Consider the following 23,751-nt stretch of genomic DNA (forward strand, 5'->3'; position numbering starts at 1 on the left):
GGAAGTTTCATTAGACTTACTCACTAAGCCAACATGTTGGCTAATATGTATAACAAATCAGGTCCTATCTCAAGTTCCAGTTCCAAGGCAATAGCATCAGGGACCCCAATTTTATTGACTGCAACAGTTGTATCTATGACCACTGGAGTCTTTGAAGCGCAGCCACATCTTTAGGATGATACTTCTCCAAATACAAAAGTTAACTTGCTGTTAAAAGCTCCACGCTGCTTTTTGCTTGTGAATTGTACTGCATCTTCATCTTTCATTTTGCCTTCAATTAATGCTAGGGCAACAAGTACTGGAGCTCTCCCAAGGCCTGCAATGCAATGAACAGCAGTACAACAACGAGGTTCTTTATGAAACTTGATTTTTACAAGACTTAACCAGTCATCAATCTGGTTGGATGGTGGTGCACCATCATCAAAAGGCCAATCGAGAACATGGGTACCTTCTTTCTCCAGAAGAGTAGTGTCATAAGTTGCTTCACATACTCTTATCTATTGTGAAAACTCCATACTTCTTAAGTTCCTCTACAAATTTGTTTAAGGTCACATTGGTTGGGTTGTGTGGAGTAAGAAATCCTCATGTTCTTGTATGTGACTTCCACAGGAGCTGGACGGTTCATTTGAGCCATGCTAATTTAGTTAAAAGACACTCAGTAGGGTTATGAAAGAATTTTAAAAGTTGAATACAGAAATGATGCAAAGAAACTGAAGTCTACTTCAATATACTCCACTTGAGTGCTTTGAGTATGAAGTTGTAAGTAATGATAAATGAAATGAACCTCCTAACAAGAAGCAACGATTCTTCAATCCAGTAATACCGAGGCAACAGAAAGGAGGCACATGGAGATTTACCCTATCTAGGTCAGAACTCTTGTAAAATGTCCTGTGTCCTGTGTCCAGGATAATGGGTGCTCCTTGGTAGAGTAGTAATGAATTTCTACAGTTTCCTTGTTTGCATAGAGGTTGTGCTATGCCTCGCAGTAATCTCCACTGCCCTTCAGAAACTCCATAAATGTGTGACCAAGAACACCACAGAACTGAGGAATGTGTTTATGCATTGAAAATGGTGGCCTACTGCGCTGATCTCACTGGGAGCTGCAGACCGGAGCTTTTCCTATTCGGAAGCATCACGCTACCTGACTTCAAACTATACTACAAGGCTACAGTAACCAAAACAGCATGGTACTGGTACCAAAACAGAGATATAGACCAATGGAACAGAACAGAGGTCTCAGAAATAACACCACACATCTACAACCATCTGATCTTTGACAAACCTGACACAAAAAAGCAATGGGGAAAAGATTCCTATTTAATAAATGGTGTTGGGAAAACTGGCTAGCCATATGCAGAAAACTGAAACTGGACCCCTTCCTTACACCTTATACAAAAATCAACTCAAGATGTATCAAAGACTTAAATGTAAGACCTAGGACCATAAAAATCCTAGAAGAAAATCTGGGCAATACCATACAGGACATAGGCATGAGCAAAGACTTCATGACTAAAACACCAAAAGCAATGGCAACAAAAGCGAAAATTGACAAATGGGATCTAATTAAACTAAAGAGCTTCTGCACGGCAAAAGAAACTATCATCAGAGTAAACAGGCAACCTACAGAATGGGAGAAAATTTTTGCAATCTACTCATCTGACAAAGGGCTAATATCCAGAATCTACAAAGAGCTCAAACAAATTTACAAGAAAAAAACAACCCCATCAACAAGTGGGCAAAGGATATGAACAGATACTTCTCAAAAGAAGACATTTATGCAGCCAACAGACACATGAAAAAATGTTCATCATCACTGGCCATCAGATAAATGCAAATCAAAACCACAATGAGATACCATCTCACACCAGTTAGAATGGCGATCCTTAAAAAGTCAGGAAACAACAGATGCTGGAGAGGATGTGGAGAAATAGGAACACTTTCACACTGTTGCTGGGACTGTAAACTAGTTCAACCATTGTGGAAGACAGTGTGGCGATTCCTCAAGGATCTAGAACTAGAACTACCATTTGACCCAGCCATCCCATTACTGGGTATATACCGAAAGGATTACAAATCATTCTACTATAAAGACACGTGCACACGTATGTTTATTGCAGCACTATTCACAATAGCAAAGATTTGGAACCAACCCAAATGTCCATCAATAATAGACTGGATAAAGAAAATGTGGCCCATATACACCATGGAATACTATGCAGCCATACAAAAGAATGAGTTTTTGTCCTTTGCAGGGACATGGATGAAGCTGGAAACCATCATTCTCAGCAAACTATCACAAGAACAGAAAACCAAACACCACATGTTCTAACTCATAAGTGGGAGTTGAACAATGAGAACACACGGACATAGGGAGGGGAACATCACACACCAAGACCTGTTGGGAGGTGGGGGCTAAGGGAGGGATAACATTAGGAGAAATACCTAATGTAGGTTATGGGCTGATGGGTGCAGCAAACCACCATAGCACATGTATACCTATGTAACAAAACTGCACGTTCTGCACATGTACCCCAGAACTTAAAGTATAATTTAAAAAAAAGAAAATGGTGGCCTAATGTTACAGCCAGTCCCCAGACAGTGGTGGCAGGGGCTGCAGGGCAGGAGGCAGAGACGGTCATTGCTGGGTGGTGGTGGCCATGTTGCAAGCAGCCAGGGGGGACACCAGACTGTACCATGCAGTGAGCGGCTCCTGGTTTTTCAGACTTCAAAGTTACACTACAAGGTATAATCCTGATTCTTTTACTTATTCAAAAATATTTGAGTACCTACTTTCTGTCAGGCACTGCTCTGTGTAATAAGAATATAGCAATGAATCAAATAGAATTCCTGCTGTTGTGTAGCCTGTATTCTAGGGAGGCAGACAGAAAATGAGTTCATTAGGTAATCGCAGAGTTTGTCAGGTGATAAAGTGCTTTGGGGAAAAGTAAAGCAGGGAAAGAGGACAGGTGAGTGATGTGGGCCTAAATGAGGTGATCAAGAATGGCTCTCCAGAAAAGGTAATTGTTCAGAAAAAAAAAAGGTTAAATCATTCAAGAAAAGGCTACACTTATATTGCAAGTATTCCCTCTACAACCGCTGAAATCAGACTCAAAGGGATGATTGTGAAACTGTATTTGTCAGCTTGGGGATGCAGGAGAATAACAGAAAAGGGGGGCAGGGGAGCAGATTGGGTACTTCCTAACAGTGGATTGAGTGCTTGAAACATATCAGATACCCAACAAATGTGCCTTGAATCTGAGTATAGTCAAGCTTCACACCTCTCATAAATCGAGGTAATGTAGCAGTCCTATCAAGAACAGTATTTTGGAATGGCAGTATGCTGGATCTCCCTTATAGTTCAGCTGGTTTCTATCTCTGCACCTCATCCATCGGATAGTCCTCTGATGGGAAAATAACAAGTGTTATCTCGGAAGAAGATAGAGCATCCTATAAGGGAAGTCCTAGCCACATGAGAAAGGAGGGAATTCCTGCCCTCCTGGACCCAAGGGATAGTGTAAAAAGGAGAGTGCTACAGAGTTCCCTCTTTGTGTCCTATCCTTGGGTCAAACATTGGGGTAGTGTAGATAGTGCTGGATATTAAACCTTTGCTAGATATGGGAGAATCTGGAACATCAGGGTTTAATACCATGTTTTCCCCACTGTGCCTGAGGAAAGATGCAAACCCCTGGTTAAAAACCTTGCACGTGGATACATGTCCCAGGAGCACTAATAGAGAAATGGCCAGGGAGAAGACCAGAAGGTAGAATTCCTGGCTCCCCAAGGCCCATTCAGCATCCAGAACTACACTGTCCAATATGGTAGCCACTAGCCACACAGGCTCCTTAAATTTAAAGTAACCAAGATTAAATATAATTTAAAATGTGTTTTCTTAGCTGCATTAGCCACATTTCAAGTGCTCAATAACTATGTATGGCTCAAGACTACTGCATTGTACAGCACAAATAAAGAATGTTTCCGTCATCATAGAAAGTTCTATTAGACAGCAGTAGTCAGCAAACTTTTCCATAAAGGGCTTACAAGTAAATATGTTTGGCTTTGTGGACAAGAAAGCCTCTGTCACAATTATTTAATACTATTGCTTTAGCATAAAAGCAGCTGTAGTCTTTATGTAAATAAACAAGTATGGCCATGTTCCAATAAAACTTTATTTTAAAAAACAAGCTTTGGTCTGAGGGATGCAACATGCCTGTCCCTGGGACAGAGGAGCCAAAAGTTCCTACATGCCTCAGTAAAGGGACAGAAGCCACTGAAAGAATCAGTGAGCTAGTGGATACCTGGGCTAGGGCCAAATTACCTGATCTGTGCACACAGAGGCAATATGGGTCCGGGTGCAACTCAGACACATAGGCCAAGGGCCAGACCACAAACCTGCACACAGATTCAAGGCCATCCTGGGAAGGAGCAGGAAGAGAGGAAAGAAATTGAAAAGACCAACCCTAAATAATCCAAATGATCTAGAAGAAACTGTTTAAATGGAAGAGACAGTGATACTGTCTGTTGGCAGATGTAGGTGGCCCTGCCCACTGTGCCGGTCCCACCACTCCACATATCCCTAACCCCCTGAGGGAGTAGGAGCTCAGGAGGAAGTTTAAATCTATTATTTAAAAAAAAAAATAAGCTACAGTTTCCTTGACTCTGTAAGTTACAGTGAAAATAAAAAGTCAATGCTGCTACACAGTGTTTTCTCAAATGTATGTAATAGACCCTTTAGAAAAGAAATCTTTGCACTCTTTCTAGGAGCACTGATTTGGGCTAATTCATCTCTGCAGGCCCTCCAGGGCCTCCTTGTGACTGAAGATATACACTAAGGCCTGTGTGAGGGGAACACTGGCATGGAGGGAGAAAATCTGGGCTCCAGCTGTGTGACTTATGCTAAACCTCTACCCTGGGCTTCAGTGACCTTATCTGCCCCATGGGAAGATAGATCAAATGACTCCTAAGTTCTTATCCAGTTCAGAGATAATCATTTTATGATTCATCTGAAAGAAATCTGGGGTTGTGGCCTGTTGCTATAATTAACAGTTAGTCTGATCACATGTCAATGGATTAAGCCTTAGCTTTACTATTAAGATAAAACTGAATAAGCTAAGTTTCTACCAGTTCACCGAAAAGTTCTGATATTTAATACTTGGATAGTTGTAAGGACATGCTATCACTCAAACTATATTAGACTGCCATACTAAAAAGCCATAGACCGGGTGACTTAAAGAACAAACATTTATTCTCACATTTCTGGAGGCTGGAAGTCGAAGATCAGGATGCCAGCATAATTGGTTTCTGGTGAGGGCTCTCTTCCTGACTTGTAGACGGCCACCTTCTCACTGTGTCCTCACATGGCAGGGAGAGAGTGAGCTCTCTGGTGGCTCTTCTTTTAAGGGCACTAATCTCATTATGGGGCCCTACCCCCATGACTTCATCTAAATCTAATTACCTACCAAAGGTTTCGTCTCCAGATACTATCTCATTGGAAGTTAGGGCTTCAACATACGAATTTTGAGGGAACACAATTTAGTCCATAGCACAAACCTTCAAATTACTTTAAGGTAAGATGCTGACTTCTTGGAATTTTACAAACTGCTCATGGACAAAACAAAAGAGGATGTATTTCTCATCAGCAAGAAATTTTTGAGAAAGGAATATCAAGTTGTGTCCCACCTTTCTGACATTCAAAGCAGAGGCAGGATGGGAGGATGACTGTCTCAATTACCCACTATCGTAATAACTAACATTTATTTGACAGCTTACTGTGCACCAGACACTCCTTGAAGTGCTTTACATGTATCATCTCATTTCACTCCACAATAACCTAAAATGATAGCCTTTATTACTAGACCTATTGTAGAGATGAAGACACTAATACTTGGAAAGCCTCAGTAGCTTTCATACAGTGTCACAAATAATATGAGACTGAGTCCAGGTATAAAACTCAGTAGACTAACTCCAGAGCCTGCCCTCCTAATCACCATGATCTACAACCTTTAGGTTGGACACAAGTCATGGGAAGAATGCCTGTGTCCATGCATGTGTGTACACACATGCACGCACGCACACACACACACACAAATCAGATGTGCTTGAAAAAAGCCTGCATTTAATGTATTCATAATATGTGTTAATTAATGTAATAATGCCTATAAGTTATTCACCACTATGATGGACTTCTTTAACCAACTAAGCAAAACGCATTCTCCCAACATCTTGATGAGATTAGAATCTCAGAAAATGGGAATTTTGATGAGTGGTGAAGACCAAGAAGATCCTTTGAATTGGGGCCCTTGAAGGATGAAAGGTCCAGATAGAACGTTGAACTTAGAAGCCATGAACAGCTAGGGTATGAGACAAAGGCTCAAGTGCTCGATGAGAGGAAAAGGATGGCAAAAAGGAGGAAGCTATACTGGGGCAAGAACTATGGCAAGTGAGGTGTTCCCACTCCAGAGCTCTGTGTGCCAGATGCTGTACAAATTCTCCCCGCAATGATCTGTAGTCTTTACACAGCCTCCCTGAGACAAATCACTTTTATCCTTTTGCCCAATATTACCAAAGTCAAGTCATTAAGACCTCTTTTTGTGCCAGCAAGGTGCTTAAGTTTGGTTATTCCTGGCTGCCAAGATATGATGTATGACTTATGTTAAAATGTGACTGCATGTGGAACAACACTCAGAGGAAGCTCAGAAAGTTCAATGGTTGAGTTTTAAGACAAGAGCCCAGTTCAATGGCAAAATGGATGTGCAACCAGTCATCCTAGCTATCAATTTAAATGGCCATATAATTTGAAAGGCTGGCAGGCATTAGTGTTCAGTATGAAGCTGTCTGAGGCACTAGCTTGGTTACCTGATGGTCAAGTTCATTAGATGGCCAGAGCTGGGCAGCAAGGTCTGTAAGTTCAGAGATTCCATACCATATGTTTTCCCATCATGCTTGGACTTCTTGAAGATATCTGTGATCTCAGACTCTGCAGTCACAATCAACTAGATAGTTGTTCTTTGGAAGTGGGGCAGGCAATGGAACATGGATATCTTTAATCAATTCTTGAAGACCTCCTCAATGGCTGAGAATCAGTAGCTTAGCTAATAACAAAGCCCTTCGCTTTGACCTCCTCAGCTGACTTTGGGACCTTCTGTGCTTGTCCTCTTCATATCCTTTCACTCATCTCTCTTCACCTTAACCACTTGAATCTTTAACCAGGAAATCTTTGCTTGGCCTGGGCAGTTCCCTGCCTTTCTTTCTCATAGGCATTGTGCCTACAACTCTCTTCTCCCTCTCAGCTTCCCACACCATTCACTTTCCTTATTTAAACCCTTTTCATTGCCCAGATCTTGGTGTCTAATATCTTTCCCTGATAAAAGGAACCAGGGTTCCCTCAAAACAAATGGCTGATTTTAGGACTGGGCAGGAAATATACAAGCCTGGAGCATCTTATAGTGCCAGAAAATATGGAAGTGCTTGAAAAAGAAATTGATGGGATGTATTAGTCTGCTAGGGCTGTCTTAAAAAAAAAAAAATACCACAGACTGGATGGCTTAAATAATAGAAGTTTATTTTCTTATGGGTCAGGAGGCTAGAAGTCCAAGATCAAGGTAATGTCAGGGGGTTGGTTTCTGGAGAGGCTTCTCTTCCTAGCTTGTAGGAGACCACCTTCTCATTGTGTCCTCACACGTCCTTTCCTCTGTGCATGACACACACACACACACACACACACACACACACACACACAGAGGCTGGGGAGAGAGAGAGAGACAGAGAGAGAAGACAGAAAGCATATAAGCATGCTCCCTTGCTCTCTTGCTCCCTTGCGTCTCTTCGTCGTCTTCTTCTTTTTTATTTTTTTGTTTTTGAGACGGAGTCTCACTCTGTCGCCCAGGCTGGCATGCAGTGGCACAATCTCGGCTCACTGCAAGCTCCGCCTCCTGGGTTCATGCCATTCTCCTGCCTCAGCCTCCCCAGTAGCTATGACTACAGGCGCATGCCATGACACCCAGCTAATTTTTTGTATTTTTAGTAGAGACGGGGTTTCATCATGTTAGCCAGGATGGTCTCAATCTCCTGACCTCGTGATCCACCCACCTCGGCCTCCCAAAGTGCTAGGATTACAGGAGTGAGCCACCGCTCCCAGACCCTTCTTATTCTTATAAGCAGCACACTAGTCCTATTGGATTAAAGCCTACCCTTATCACCTCATTTAACCTTTATTATCTACTTATAGGCCCTGTCTCCAAATACAGTCATGTTGGAGTTTAGGGCTTCAACATTATGGATTTCAGGAGGACACAATTCAGTTCATAACATGAGGTTACAAGCCACCCATTTTTACCAAAATTTTTAATGGCAGCCATAGAAAACTACTACAGCATCCTGGAACAACAAGAAAAGAAGTTAAAAAAATGAATCTGAATCAACTACAGACTATACTTAATAATAAAAATTAGGTTATAAAACATAAAGAATCTGAATCAGCTATAGACTATAATTAATAATAATGTATCACTATTGGATCATTAATTGAAACAAATGTACCATAGTATAATATATTAATAATGGGAGAACTCGGTGTAGGGTAGATGAGAACTCTGCACTAGCTTCTCAAAAGGACACAAGTGCCAACTGAAAGAGTTTCCACTGGCAATGCTAGAATAATCTGAGCAACAAAATAGAGTAGTAATGGATTATAATCCAATGTATAAAATATCCATGAGGTCACGCTGATATAAATACATGATTAAATAAATTAATAAATGGGGGGAAACAGACAAATCTCCCACACAGATGAATTGCAAATAATTTATGTAGATCTTTCACCCTGAAGAGCAGGAGCCTAACCCTCCCCACTCCTTAGATGGAGGCTGAGCATAGCAGCTTCCTTCCAAAATGCACAATGTGGAAAGGGAGAAAAAAGAGTAACTTCACAGTAGAGAAACCTGACAAACACTACCTCGGCCAGGTGACCAAGGTCAACATCAACAGTGATAAATCTTGTTGACACTGTGTACCCTTGATAAGATGTGATGAAAATATCACTTTACCTCTGTGACCTTCCTGCCAGTAACACATAACCCTAATGTTATCATAAGAAAAGCTTCAGACACATTCCAAAAAACGGGATGTCTTACAAAACACCTATCCAGTAGTCCTCAATTTTGTTAAGTCATCAGAAAATAAGGAAAATCTGAAAAACTGCTACAGCCAAGCAAAGCCTAAAGAGACATGACATAGTGTGGTGTCTTGGATGAGATCTGTTATGGGTTGAATTGTATCTCCTCTCAGAAAAAAATATATGTTTACATTCTAACCCTCAGTACTTCAGAATACAACCTTAATTGAAAATAAGGTCATTGCAGTGTAACTAGTTAAGTTGGGATGCAGTCTAGATAGGGTAGGTCCTGAATCCAGTATGACTGCTGTCCTTCTAAGAATCTCATGGCCATGTGAAGATACATGGAGAAGGCCATTTGACAGTGAAGGCAGGAATTGGAAATATGTAGCTGTAAGCCCTGGGACACCAAAGATTGCCAGCAGCCACCAGAAGCTAGGAAGAGAAAAGGAAGGGCTCTCCTACAGGTTTCAGAGGGAGCATAGCCTTCCTGGCACCTTGGTTTTAGGCTTCTAGCCTCTGTAAGACAATACATTTCTGTTATTTTTAAGCCACCAGTTTGTCAAAAATTTTTACAGCGGTCATAGGAAATGAATACTGGATTCTGAACAGAAAGAAGTAAATAAACAAAATAAAGACATCTGAATCAACTATAGACTGTAGTCAATAATAATGTTTCCACTACTGGATCATTAACTGTAACAAATGTACCATAGTGTAATATAAGATATTAATAACGGGGAAACTCGGTGTGGGGTAGATGGGAACTCTGCACTCAGTTCTCAATTGTTTAACAATGGAAAACTGTTTTTAAAATAAAGTATATTTTAAAAGAACCTTTTTCTAATTTCAGCAATTGTTGAAATAAGGTCTCAATTTCTCAAAGCCTTGATTTTGAAACCATCTGCCTTTGTGTAGTTTATATCAAATGCATTCTAATTTTAAAGAATCAGGAACTTCTCCACAGAAAGCGATCATCCTAAAGGCATCATGCCTCCCAGTTTAGTCTTGTCTCCTTCCTCTCCTTTCCTCACACATGAATCCTTTAGGTCTCGTTAACCTTCCATTCATTCACTCTATGCCAGGAAATGTGCCAGGGATGTAGGGTAAAAAGTGACCTTGCCATCCAGGGAAGGAGACAGACACTAGAAACATCATCACACATAGAAATGACAAATCACCCTGTGACCTTTTAAGCTTAAATGGCTGGCTGTGAGGACAACACAATCTCCACCATGAGCAGAATGCTTAGCTTAGAAAGAAACCAACACAGGACACAGCAGAGAGGCCCTGGGACATTGCTGGAAATGCTGGAGTTGGTTATGCCAAGTGAACAAGCCAGTCACAAAAAAAATACTGTGTTATTTCACTTCTGTGAGGTACCTGCTATGATTTGAATGTCCCTTGCAAAATTCAGGTTGAAACTTATTCCCCAATATAACAATATTGAGAGGCAGGGCCTTTAAGAGGTGATTGGATGGTGAGGGCTCTGCCCTTATGAATGGATTAATCCATTCACGGATTAATGGATTCATGTGTTATCCTGAGAGGGAAACTGGTGGCTTTATAAAAGAGACCCGAGTCAGCACATTAGCATGCTCAGCCCCCTTGCCATGTGATACCCTGCACCGCCTTGGGACTCAGCAGAGAGAGCCCCCACGAGCAATAAGGCTCTCACCAGATGCGCCCCTTCAATGTTGGACTTTCCAGCCTCCAGAATTGTAAGAAATAAATTCCTGTTCTTTATAAGTTACCCAGTTTGGGGTATTCTGTTATAAACAACAGAAAATGAACTAAGACAGTATCTGAGTAGTCAAACTAATAGAGACAGGAAGTAGAATGGTGGTTGTCAGGGGTAGGGAGAGAGGGGAATGGGAAGTTTAGTCTCATGGGTACGGAGTTTCAGTTTTGCAAGATTAAAAGAAGTTGTGGAGATGGATGGTGGTGATAATTCACAACACTGTGTATTTACTTAATGCCACTGAATTGTATATACACTTAAAAATGGTTAAAATAGCAAGTTTTATGTTTTGTGTATTTTATTGTCGTTTAAAACATTTTTAATGGGAAAAAATTTGTTAGCTCAACATCATGTAGAAGTCATTGACTATTTATGGGGATGAGAAGAACCAATTAAAATACCAGCGGCAGATGTTTCTGGAAAAGGCAGTGAAAAAGCTGCAAAACCAGTCTCCCCACAAGCCCCTAGTACACACCAGATTCTCAAAAGTCACTGGCTTTGGGATGGTTTTCATGCTTTTTCTCAGCCTCTTTCCCATGTTCCACTACAGAAATTTCAGCACAATCTCATATCATCAGAGGAAATGACTTTCAATATGCAAAGTCCATGATTCTCCAAGGGAACGTAGAGAAATACATTAATTAGTTTCTCTCACTTCCTTCTTTCTCCACACATTGCAAGGATTTAAAAAAAAAAAAAAAAAAAAAAACTCAAAATAACCAACAAAGCAAAAACATGAAAAAGTAAACCAGGCACTTATTAATTATTTATAAGCTATATTTTTCCCTTTTGCACTTTTTCTTTCTTTTTATTTGTTCATTTATTTACTTTTCCTTGAGACAGGGTCTCACTCTGTCACCCAGGCTGGAGTGCAGTGGCACCATCTAAGCTCATTGCAACCTCCCCCAGGTTCAAACCATTCTCATGCTTCAGTAGCTGAAACTACAGACACATGCCACTGTGCCCGGCTAATTTTTGTATTTTTAGTAGAGATGGGGTTTCACCACGTTGGGCAGGCTGGTCTTGAACTCCTGACCTCAGGTGATCCACCCGCCTCAGTCTCCTTTTGCACTTTTTCAAAAATGCAGACTTTTATTCAACACAGCTACTAATATTTTGCTGTAAGTCACCACGAAATTGTGAAAATGCTTGTGACAGATAGTTACATTGTCCCATCAAACCTGGTAAAGAAAACCCCCTCTTTGGAATAACACTGCATTAGTTTTTTCACTATTTACTTTTTCCAATTAAGAAGGCCTATAATCTGTCTATGCCCCATTCTCCACATTTGAATTGTAGAAGATAAATTCCTCACACTTTTGAGTAAATTTTGGTAATGTGTGAGACATCCTGTGGCTAAAATGCTTCAAATTCCCTGGAAAACCTAATCTATACCTTCATAAGATTATTTATAAACATGCTAACAATTCTGCCAAAGGTCAAGTAGCTACTGTATGGATAATGATTTACCTAGAAATAAAAGCCCTAACCGTCCTTCCATCCATCCATCCATTTGCTTGTTCTACAAATGGTTATAGAATGGTCCTGAATCCAGCCCTGTACGTGGTACTGAGCTAGGCCTGTACAAGATACAAGCAGTATGGTACGGGAGTTAGGCATTCAGACATTGGAGTCAGACTGCTTGAAATTGAACTCTGGATAACTATGATCATGAGTCTTTCCAAATTTCAGTTTCCTTATCTAATATACCTGTTCCTTGAGAACTTGGGGTGTACTAAATGAGAAAATGCATATAAAGTGCTTAGCACAGCAGCCAGCACATAATAGAGCACCCAGTGTATGTTAGGTATTATTATAAAAGTATGTAAAACCCAACCCTTGCCCTCCAGGTTTTGTTAGAGAGGCTACATCTTTCTTACTTATTCTTCTAAATCAGGGCTTCCCAAAAGGCTATTGTGATTCACCACACACAGTTGACACCCAAGTCTTCTACCACCTTCTTTTCTCTACACTTGGTGTGAGGGCTTCTGCACACCTCCTGCTAGAAATGTGCTCCAGCTTATCTACCGGTTCCAGGGGCACCTCCTTTCTTCTTTTCCCATCCTTTCCCTGTAATGAGAAGATTTGTGAGGTGATTGAGGAGCCCTGCTTTAAATCAGGGATTGGCATACTACAGGCCTTGGGCCAAATCTGACCCAATGTCTGTTTTTGTAAATAAAGTTTTATTGGAACACAGCCATGTTCATACTTGTGTGTATTGTTTGTAGCTGTCTTCAGACTATAATGGCAGAGTTGAGTCTTGGGACTGAGACATTATGGCCCAACAAACCTCCAGTGTTTACTATCTGGGACTTTACAGAAAACGTTTACCAGTTGCTACTCTAGATAATGATGATAAAGATGATGATGACGACAATGACGAAGACAAGCCACTTCTGCCATTTATTGAGCAAAAGGCAATAATATTAACTCTATTCTACAAATAAAGACATTGAAGCCCAAAGATGTTAAGTAACCTTATCAAAGTGACAGAGCTAATACATGGCAATGAATATCACTCCTAAGTTTGTTCTCCCAATTCAGTCATTCAATACCCATATAATGAATGGCTACTGTTGGTGTCCAGGGCATTAGCCATTAGGGATAGAATGGTAGGTCTTACTCCAAGGAATAATAACTGAGTCCTTTCTAGGTAAGAGTAACTCTCGATACTGTCCCTGTTTATTGAAAGCTTACCCCAAGTATACTTCTTTCCAGTTTACCCACATCTTGATATCGCCACCATCATACTTTCTACTACAGCTTCATTTGATAGTAGAATAAGTAAGGTACATCTTTTATTCCTTAGGAACATTCCTCACTGTTTATTGGACCTTAGACTCATTTTTGGGTTCCAATTTCTTACCTACTTTTTCCTTCAGGTGCCTTGTTCCCATTATTCCCTTACCTGGAGTTGCCAGCTAAAATACAGGACACCAGTTGAATTTGATTGTCAGATAAACAACAAATTTTTTAGTCTAAGTATGTCCCATATAATATTTGGGACATATGAAGGGTGTTCCCTATTTTTATTTGCTAATTCTGGCAACCCCTACCTAAATATTTGTGTAGCTGGAAGAATTATCCACTGTGGGTAGCAGGGTATTTCCTGGGAAGGCCTCATGGGTTAGGACAGAGAGCATTGGATTTCCCAGCAGAGGATATGTGTGCCAGGCCAGCTGGGCAGCATCCCTCCACAGAATGGAAACAAGAGCCCCCACTCTCAAGGTCTGCTAAAGACTCAGTGAAATGTTGTATATGAATAGCATTGTGTTTGGTGAAGTGTAGTTGTTTTGTGTTGTTGTTGTTGTTGTTGTTGTGTTGTTGTTGTTGAGGTGGAGTCTTGCCCTATTGCCCGGTCTGGAGTGCAGTGGCATGAACTCGGCTGACTGCAACCTCCGCCTCCCGGGTTCAAGCGATTCTCCTGTCTCAGCCTTCTGAGTAGCTGGGATTACAGGTGCCCACTACCACACCCAGCTAATTTTTGTACTTTTAGTAGAGATGGGGTTTTGCTATGTTGGCCAGGCTGGTCTTGAACTCCTGACCTCGTGATCTGCCCGCCTTGGACTCCCAAAGTGCTGGGATTACAGGCATGAGCCACCGCCCCTGACCGTGTAGTTGTTATTTATCTTCACTCCAAGTAATATTTGTTCATTCATTTTAGTCATTTCCTCCAGTAGTTCAGATTCTAAAAAACAGATATTCCTCAATATACCCTCAGCACAGCACTGTCAGATTGTGTCCCTCTAGCCTCTTCTCTTTCCAGGATCTCACTGAAAGATTTAAATGACCATCAAAGTTAATTTAATTATGAAGTATGCAAAATGCTCCTCCCAATTTATAAATTCCATGGGGGAAAAAAAGGAAGTTTGACAGACTGGGTTGTTATAAAATAAAAGATATTATACACACACACACACACATATTCCTAGAGTGGCCCTCGATGATTTTTTTTTTTTTTTTTTTTTTTTTTCAGGCTGGAGTGCAGTGGCGCGATCTCGGCTCACTGCAAGCTCCGCCTCCCGGGTTCACGCCATTCTCCTGCCTCAGCCTCTCTGAGTAGCTGGGACTACAGGCGCCCGCCACCATGCCCGGCTGATTTTTTTTTTTTTTTATATTTTTAGTAGAGACAGGGTTTCACCGTGGTCTCGATCTCCTGACCTCGTGATCCGCCCGCCTCGGCCTCCCAAAGTGCTGGGATTACAAGCGTGAGCCACCGCGCCCAGCCGATTTTTTTTTATTTTTGTGGGTGCATAGTAGATATATTTATTTATATAATGTTTATGTATATATACATATTTATGGGGTACATGTATATATATTTATGGAGTACATGAGACGTTTTGATACAGGCATGCACTGTGAATTAGTCACATCATGGAGAATGGTGTATCCATGCCCTCAAGCATTTATCCTTTGTGTTACAAACAGTCCAATTATACTCGTTTAGTTATTTTTAAATGTCCAATTATTATTGACTATAGTCACCCCGTTATGCTATCAAATAGTAAGTCTTTTTCATCCTTCCTAACTACCTCAGTGCATTTCAATAGTTCATATTCAGTTACATTATCTGCTTTTGAGTTCCACCCTGTTTCAAATTCCATAATCACATTTGACAGCAGCAAATAAAAACTTATTTTTAAAAACTTCCTGGAATAATAGAATTTTTATTTTCTTTGTCCATTCAGTAAATGCCAGATCCATCTTACTCTTTTTTCTTTTTTTGAGACAGGGTCTTGCTATGTTGTCTACACTGGCCTCGAACTTACAGGCTCAAGGGATCGTCCCGCCTCAGCCTCCTAAGTAGCTTGGACTACAGGTGTATATCATCACACCTAGCTAGATCCTTCTTCTTCTAAGGTCTCTTTTAGAAACTGAAATTTGATGGTTATAATTAATGCAATTTTTCATCTCTTATCTTATTAGAGAATAAGGATAAGATAGAGTAGTACATTTTTAAAAAAACTAAATAATCTATGTAAATACATTGGAGCCAAACTTTACTTCTCAGTCTTCACTTAGAGTCTTTGCTTCTGTGCTTTTAGCAAATGGTTGCTAATGCCTCTCACACTTTCTTAAAAATGCAGAAGAGAATGATATGTTACCTGTCTCCAGGAGATGGTCAATGTGGGATTGTGCTCATGGAAAACCTCAGTTCATAAAGGTGTCTGTTTATTTCTCATGAAACTCTTTAGCCAAACACTCTGCTAAATTTCTGTATCAGTAATTAAGCATAAAACATTCCACTTTCTGTTGTTGCCCATGACTCTTAATATTTTGAGAACAAACCAAAGGTAAATAAAATGGAAGGAATCAAGGAGATTAACCATTAGAAATAAAAAAAATGAATCACCACAGTGAAGAAAAAAAGCTTAAATTCAAGGGGATTTTTATTTCAAATGGTAATGGGACCTGTTGGTTCAAGTGAAATCACATAAGAGCTATTTTGCTCAAGTCTTTTCCAAGTGAAAAATTGTCAACAGGATTAAAGAAATATATTTGAATTCTAATGTATGATCATAAGAAACTAGTGTAAAACATTTACAAAATTCTTCTCCGTAGGTAATATTCCCCAGTTCACTTTAAAATCCCAAATGAAAGCTGACAGACTGTTCTACTACAGACTGAGATCTTTTAAAATGGTCTCAGATTCCAAATGCATGAGTCAATTAAAGTGCCTGGCGCTCCTCCTCCCCGCAGAGTGTATTAGTCTGATTGCTGCTGCCTGTTCTCCCCGACTATGATTTCCATGCACCTGTTGTTCACAGTAGAGAAAAGGCGCACTAATATATTACCCCTAAAATGAAAAGAGGCTGAAAAACCATTCTCTCCTGCTAATAAATGCTGGGCTACAGTAGGCAGATGAAGAAGTTTAAAAAGGAAAACAGGGAAAGAACAATTTAACAAAACCTGATGTCCTCTGGTTTGTACTGCACCTGAAAATCACTTGGAACTTAACCAGTGAGGTTAAAGGAAGAGGCCTGTGGCATGAATGGGAACCTCTTTTGCCATGCAGGTGCTGTGGTTTTGAGCGTGCCACTGACAGATGCACACATCCCTAAATCTCTCTCCATCTGTCACAGAGCCCACCATGACAGATGCATGCCTTTGAAATAAACTACCCATCTCTCATGCTTTGCCTTTGAACTCTATTTCTCTATCTGGAGAAGTTAGACATGGATCCAAAGTCAACCATTATTTTAGAACCCAGTACTTTAGTAAGAATCACCTAGTAAGGCCCTAAGGGGACCAAACAGGTAACAATTAAATTGTGATGAGGGGTGGGCAAGCAGAATGTCTGGAACCACCCTGGGGAACTCTAAATTGTCAGGGCTCACACCCACAGCACTGGGTGCCTGGAGCAAGGGAGATGCCACAGTGGAGAAAGGAGAGATGGCCAAAGACACATTGACTCACATCACACTTTTCAAAAGCCTGCTCTGCTTTGCAGGCAGAAGAGCAGGGGTAGAAATTGGGCTGGAGTTCTCCTCTGTCTCTAAACACCCCTCTAGCCCTCATGTGGCTTTCTGCCTTCCTTCTTTCCAAGCCACACAAATGGTAGATCCCAGAGAAGAAAGGAGATGGTTAAACATGGAATCAGGCACCTTGTATAGCTAATTTACAATTTTTTAATACTCTTTAAACACTTGTTTAACTTAGAAGAGAGACTGTGCACTACAAAGGGCAAAAGCTGAGAGGGAAGATACGTAGGGAATCCTCAGTTTCTTTTGTCGTAGTGGTGGTGGTGTTGTTTGAGACATAGTCTCATTCTTTCATCCAGGCTGGAGTGCAGTAGTGCAATCACAGCTCACTGCAGCCTCCACTTTTTGGGCTCAAACAATCCTCCCACCTTAGCCTCCCGAGTAGCTGGGACCACAGGTGTATGTCACCATGCCTGGGTAGTTTTATATTTTGGTAGAGATGGGGTGTCACTATTTTGCTCAGGCTGGTTTCAAACTCCTGGGCTCAAGGGATCCTCCCACCTTGGCCTCCCAAAGTGCTGGGATTACAGGCGTGAGCCACCATGTCCACCCTCAGTTTCTTTTATTTTCCTGAGCAACTCAGTTCTTCCAACTGAGCATGGGGGCCCCACTCAGGAAATCAAAACATTCATCTGCCCCTGCCCCAATCCAACTCTCTTGTCCAAGTATTCCTTCCAGCCACACAGAATGCAATCCATGAGGAGGATTCTTGCAAAAACCTGTGTCCTTTCTCTTCTGTGTCTAGTACTGTTCGGTGCCCCTTATAGATTAGGTGCTTGGGGAAATGCCCAGAAACCTCACCCCTTAATCCTTCTCTGGTTGAACGTCTGGCTATGTAATCTCAGATGCCCCCAGCCTTCATTAACCCTCACTGAACTCTCTGCTCAAGACTGCTCACTGTACGTTCTTCTCTCCTCAGATTTTGAGCTGTGTTGGGAGCAAAAATCCCACAAACAAACAAATATCCTAATAAATCTGAGGTAAGAGAGGCTCCTTCTAGAATTTAGAAAAACCAGTTGGGAAGACTTGTAATCCAACAATTTACAGAGAGCCTGGCATATAGTATATGTTCACCAAGTACTTGTTGAAAGAAAATTAATGAATGAATGAGCCACTGTGGCAATAGGATAAAGGATGATATGCCATCTTCTATCTGCAACTGTAACTGAAGCTACATTCCTTTATAATTTGGCTTTATCATGATCTGTTTATTAACAATTACAGATACTGATATTGAAGTGCATTTTTTTGACATATGACACTAAGGAGTGGTGCTGGAAAAAAAGACTTTCTGTGCCTTCTTATTTCCACTGGTCTCTTGGTTTGGCCTCGGGTAAACCCATGTGATATTTCTGAGTAGAGAACAATGCCCGGGTTTAAACCGGATGCCAGCTACAAAATCCTCATATCAGCATGCTCCTCTTGCCACTGACACATAAACTGGGAAAAAGGCAGGTTTAAACTCAGCTGATGGTAGACGTGCAAGTAAACCAGTAGCCACCTCTTGTTCCCAACACCCCTGGGGGTATCATGTGGCTTTGCCATCAGCTCATCAGCCTGTGCTCATGCTAAAGTTTACATCACCTAAAATGGGCTTTCCAACTGGTTCCCCTTAAATGAACCTCAATACCCCCGCTGTGTGAACATGTGGAGTTCCTGACAAAGATGTTTATGAGATAGGAAATGCACCACAGGACACCCTGAATTTGCTTTTGGATGGAATGAAACTAGAACAAATGCAACATGAGATACACATTATAAGCTGACTTCGACTATTAACGGAAACTCTCTTAGATGCACATAGAAAGAACAATGATAGCTGATTTCTCTAATTATAACCCAGAGAGACTGCAAAATTCTGAACGATCTTCTGAATCTTCAAGCATGGTGTGGTTTTAGTTGATCTCTTTTAATATATTTAAATTCTTTGGAAAATCATTCTATTCTATAATGGCAACATCTTATTAACTATAATATCTGAGTAGTTATAAAAATAAAATTCTGCATAAGAAAGAATGGACTGATTCCCTGGTTCCCTATGTAAGGAAAAGAGATGAAACTTACAGAACTCCCTAAGCTTATTTCTGGTAGTAGAAAAACTCAATCACAATTACATAAGTGGAGAGGTTTATAAGAATTACATAAGTGGAGAGGTTTAAAGGGAAGCAACGTGTTGTCAAGACAGAACATTTTTAATATCTTGACAAGGCACTTTTCCTGGTTCTCCTTTGGTCATAATGTTAACTACAGGCAAACTAGTGAAGAATTAACTGTTAATTTATCTACCTTTAGATGCTTCCTTGGAAGTTCTTTTGTGTGTAGCTCCGTCTCCCTATTTCCTAACCCAAAATTCAAATCTCAATCCATACAACCTGGCACAGAAAAACAACTTGGGACAAGCAGATTCTCTGGCTGGGGGAGTCCTTGAAATAATAAATAATGAGCAAGCCAGATACTTAAGAGTAAAAAATGAAGTTGTAGGTTATGATTTAAAGAGCAATTGAGAAGTTGGCTGGGACGTCATGATGGATCATATTCAAGTGAGGGTATGAGGGAGTGGAAACTGTGAGCAAACATACACTCTGGTGATGAGGTTATACATTTATTTAAACTACAATTCCACTATGCAGACAAAATATAGCTTCTTTTTTTTTTTTTTTTGAGATGGAGTCTCGCTCTGTCGCCCAGGCTGCAGTGCAGTGGCGCAATCTCAGCTCACTGCAAGCTCCGCCTCCCAGGTTCACGCCATTCTCCTGCCTCAGCCTCTCCGAGTAGCTGGGACTACAGGCACCTGCCACCATGCCCGGCTAATTTTTTGTATTTTTAGTAGAGACGGGGTTTCACCGTGGTCTCGATCTCCTGACCTCGTGATCCGCCCCCCTCAGCCTCTCAAAGTGCTGGGATTACAAGCGTGAGCCACCGCGCCCGGCCTATAGCTTCTTTATTTGATTTAGAACAGCCTTAATCTTGTTAATGAGCCCCACCCACTGGGTAACAAAAGGAACAAAACAAAAAATGCTTTAGTTCTTAGTTTGAAGCAATAATTTTGACATTCTCAGGTATTACTCAAATTTTTAGAATCTTATTTCTTTTCCTTCTCTGTCAATGTGATGTCTGGGGCTATAGGGCAGATTGGAGCTTATATGATCTTGTGGCTTTGAGGGGAAAGAGGCCCAAATGCCATTTAGTATTCTTTGTCTCCTCTAGTCTCCACAGCCATGACCTTGAACAGCTGCTCATGGCTGGCCCCGCTGGTACTTGCAGCTACAATTGGCGGCTGGTACCACTTGCAATCTAGCCTCTCGTAGCTTGGGTGGTGGCTGATGGCCTTCCCTGGCTCATGTGGCCTCACTGCACTTTACTGATGCTAATAACCCTTCCTAAAGGGTTGTGTCTCCCATTTGTCTGTCACAGCATCAAAACACGCTTACTGAGAAATAGAACTCCCCAAACTCTGTTTCCTCTACATTGAATCCACATCACTGGAGCACCAAAAGCCAACCCAAAAACTAAAACATCAGGAAGTTTCTCTCACCACATGGCACCTGCAGGTGGACAACTTGATGAAGTTGTCCCAGAGGTGCAGAGGGCAACATGGGAAGTGACTGCCTCCTAGAGTCCCAGGCATGGATTGGAGCAAAATGCTCATGCCACTCCAGTACCCCAAATTACCTGGATGTTCCTAAAGCTGCCCACTGCCCTTGAAGTTTGGCCTTGAGATGGTGTTGGGAGATAAGAGGAAGTTAGTCTTTCCATCTCTGCCTCTCTCCTTTTTCCCACAGTGCTTCAGGCTAGAAAGGGTGGGGTTTTCCTTGTCTTACCTGCATCTTACCATCCTTTCACCATCACTAGTTAAGCCTTGTGACTAAGCCGTATTAGATAGAAAGGGTATCATCTCTATACCCCAGGAGGAATTCTATGGTCTGATTCACCCAAGTTAGTTCCTGAAATTCTAAAAGGGATTTTGAAAATTCCTCCTGTCATCCAAGCCTGGTTTTCAAGCCCATTATTTTCTCACAGGACAAGGGGATTTCATGGCTTAACCTGCAAAGAATATGATTTGAGAGGGAAAAGAAAATACATTCAAGAAAAAGGTGGAAAGGTGGAAAATTGCAAAGAATAGGATTTGAGGGGGAAAAGAAAATACATTCATTTAACATTCATTTAATATTTGCAAAGTATTCACTCATTACCTATCAACAATGTACAATATATTTATAAAGGGTAGGGAATTTGTCAGAAGTGAGAGGACTGCCGTTCAGACACATGGGGCGGAGTTAAGGCTGTGATTGGTAGGGACTAAAATGAAACAGCAAACATCTTACTAGAGCCATTTAGGTTACAGAGGACTCTCTGGTTACCGTCTCTCTGGAGCCTCCTTTTGTTAGTTTATTTGGCTTTTCCTGTGTTCCCATGCTTGTGTATAAATCTTTAATTACTTGATTTAACTTAAGTGCATTTCTGTTCCTTAAAACCAAAATATCTGATCAAACATAAGCATTCATTTAAGACTTTTATATTCCACGATATATACATTGTGCACACGAGAGTCACTAAATCCCATTTCCTGTTCCCTGTAAATGTCGTAATAGTCTCAGATTCCGGCTGCCACACCCCCAGGTCATCACCATGTCGCCCTAGCTGGCTGACCTGACTCCAGGCTCTCTCTGCGGTTATCCTACCATCCTTGCCCCTTTAGTCTCCCTGAAACTCCACTGTCACGACATCCTCTCCTGCTCCGAGACTTACACATTGCTCTTCACCCTCCTCCCAGTCATTGCAAGTTGGATTTGCCGCAGTGCAGTTTGCAGGTTCTGCCCATTTAAAAGAATCCAACTTCCCACTATGCTCAACCTGCCTGTACTCTAGGCAGGCCGACATCAAAACTGGCCTGCAAAGGGGAACACCCTGTCTGTGCTTGCTCTCTCATTTTCTGCAGTTCCTCAATGATTTTTGCCCCGTCTACTGCTAGACTAAATCTAACCCATTCTTCCAAGCTTCCTCAAATCCAACATTTTCTTTACTCTGAGCTGTTAGTTACTCTAGGCCATCCTACTTTAGAGCTTAATTATATTTCATCTTTGGATAATAGGTATCTAAAGCTAATTTTTATTGAGCACCTTTTATGGGCCAAGTGCCTTCCCAGGATAGCTCACTTGATCTACACTCCACCCCTGTGAGGTGGGCACAATGATGTACATATTGGAAATTAGGAAATGGAGCCTTCTAAGTGACTAAGTAACTTTCCTAAAGTCATACAGGTGATAAGTGGATGGAACTAAAATTCACACCATGAAATCAGATTCCAGAGGCTAAACTTGTCATTAATGCTGGCATACTGCCCCCAGAGAATCACTGCTTCCAATTTCAAGTGTCTTCATCTTATCTCCCCAACCAGATGGTAACTATGCTGGCAGCAATATGGGCAAGATCATGAATTCTGTGTTATCTGCATCCTCCTAAGCAAGCACATAAAAGACCCTTGAATGATTATCTCTCCCTGACTGGCCTCTCCCATTGAATCACCATTATCTCCCATATAGAGCAATATGGTCTTTACATTTGAGGCTTATTCAGATTCTGTTAAGTTTGAATGCTGCACTTCTTCTCTTTCCTCCCATGAATACTCTGTGAGCCCCTGGATGGCTAAGGGGCTGACCGCCAAAGGTAGGAGGCATCTGGATGCTTTCCCAGAGACTCTACTTCTCTCTCTCTCTGCCCATCTGCCAGGCTTGACTTCTGATGTCACGGGACCCTGGTCAACCCCTGATGCCCTTTTGCAATGTCGGGATTGCACAATGTTCCTAAATCCACCTTCCAGACAAACCAATCCCAAAGGAGTTCATGAGCAGGATTATAGCCTGCAGAAGGTGTTCCCAGGCCAGCTCCCCTGAGGCTGGGCTTTCTGTACAGTGTTGAAAGGAGACCCCTAAGATTTCTCATTGAAATCCTCCCCAGCCGTGTGACTTATTTAGAGAGAAACCAGCTGCCCCAGTGAGAGCAGAGAAATGTCTAGTTTGTGAACAGATTTTAAACATTAGAGCTTATGCCTTCAAAGGGTGGTTTCCCAAGGGGATCTCTCTTCCTGCTCCTAAATGAAAAGCTACAAGCATTTAGGGCTGCCTTAAGATGTGGTGAAATGAGGCTTTGAGACTGTCAACATTTGGCTTTGCTCTTTGCGGAGGGTGTTGGGGAGCTTCACAGGCCCAGGCCTGGCAGGAAAAGGCTCAGCAGGGGCCTCTTTGTTGTGAGAGGACTTGGGGTGGAAATCATTCGTTTCCTCCAAAGGCCTCCTCCCCACCAACAGTGTGGCACCTCCCTTCCTCTCCAGCATCCTCGCTGGCCTCTCCAGTCTCTGCTTCCCCTCTCCCCCGCCAGTGTCCTCCTTGGGAGGAAGAAGAGAACAAAGTACATTC

General features: G+C 41.6%; 1 protein-coding gene and 1 pseudogene across 1 annotated transcript in view; both read right to left on the reverse strand.

Moving 5' to 3' along the window:
* UPP2 (uridine phosphorylase 2) overlaps positions 1 to 23,751 on the reverse strand; it is a 143,185-nt gene that overhangs the window by 71,757 nt on the left and 47,677 nt on the right. The gene's annotated exons all lie outside the window — the stretch shown is intronic.
* Positions 112 to 634, reverse strand: LOC116810776 (protein tyrosine phosphatase type IVA 1-like; annotated as a pseudogene).

Source organism: Hylobates moloch, unplaced genomic scaffold, assembly GCF_009828535.3.
Source record: "Hylobates moloch isolate HMO894 unplaced genomic scaffold, HMol_V3 SCAFFOLD_1, whole genome shotgun sequence".
Taxonomy (NCBI): domain Eukaryota; kingdom Metazoa; phylum Chordata; class Mammalia; order Primates; family Hylobatidae; genus Hylobates; species Hylobates moloch.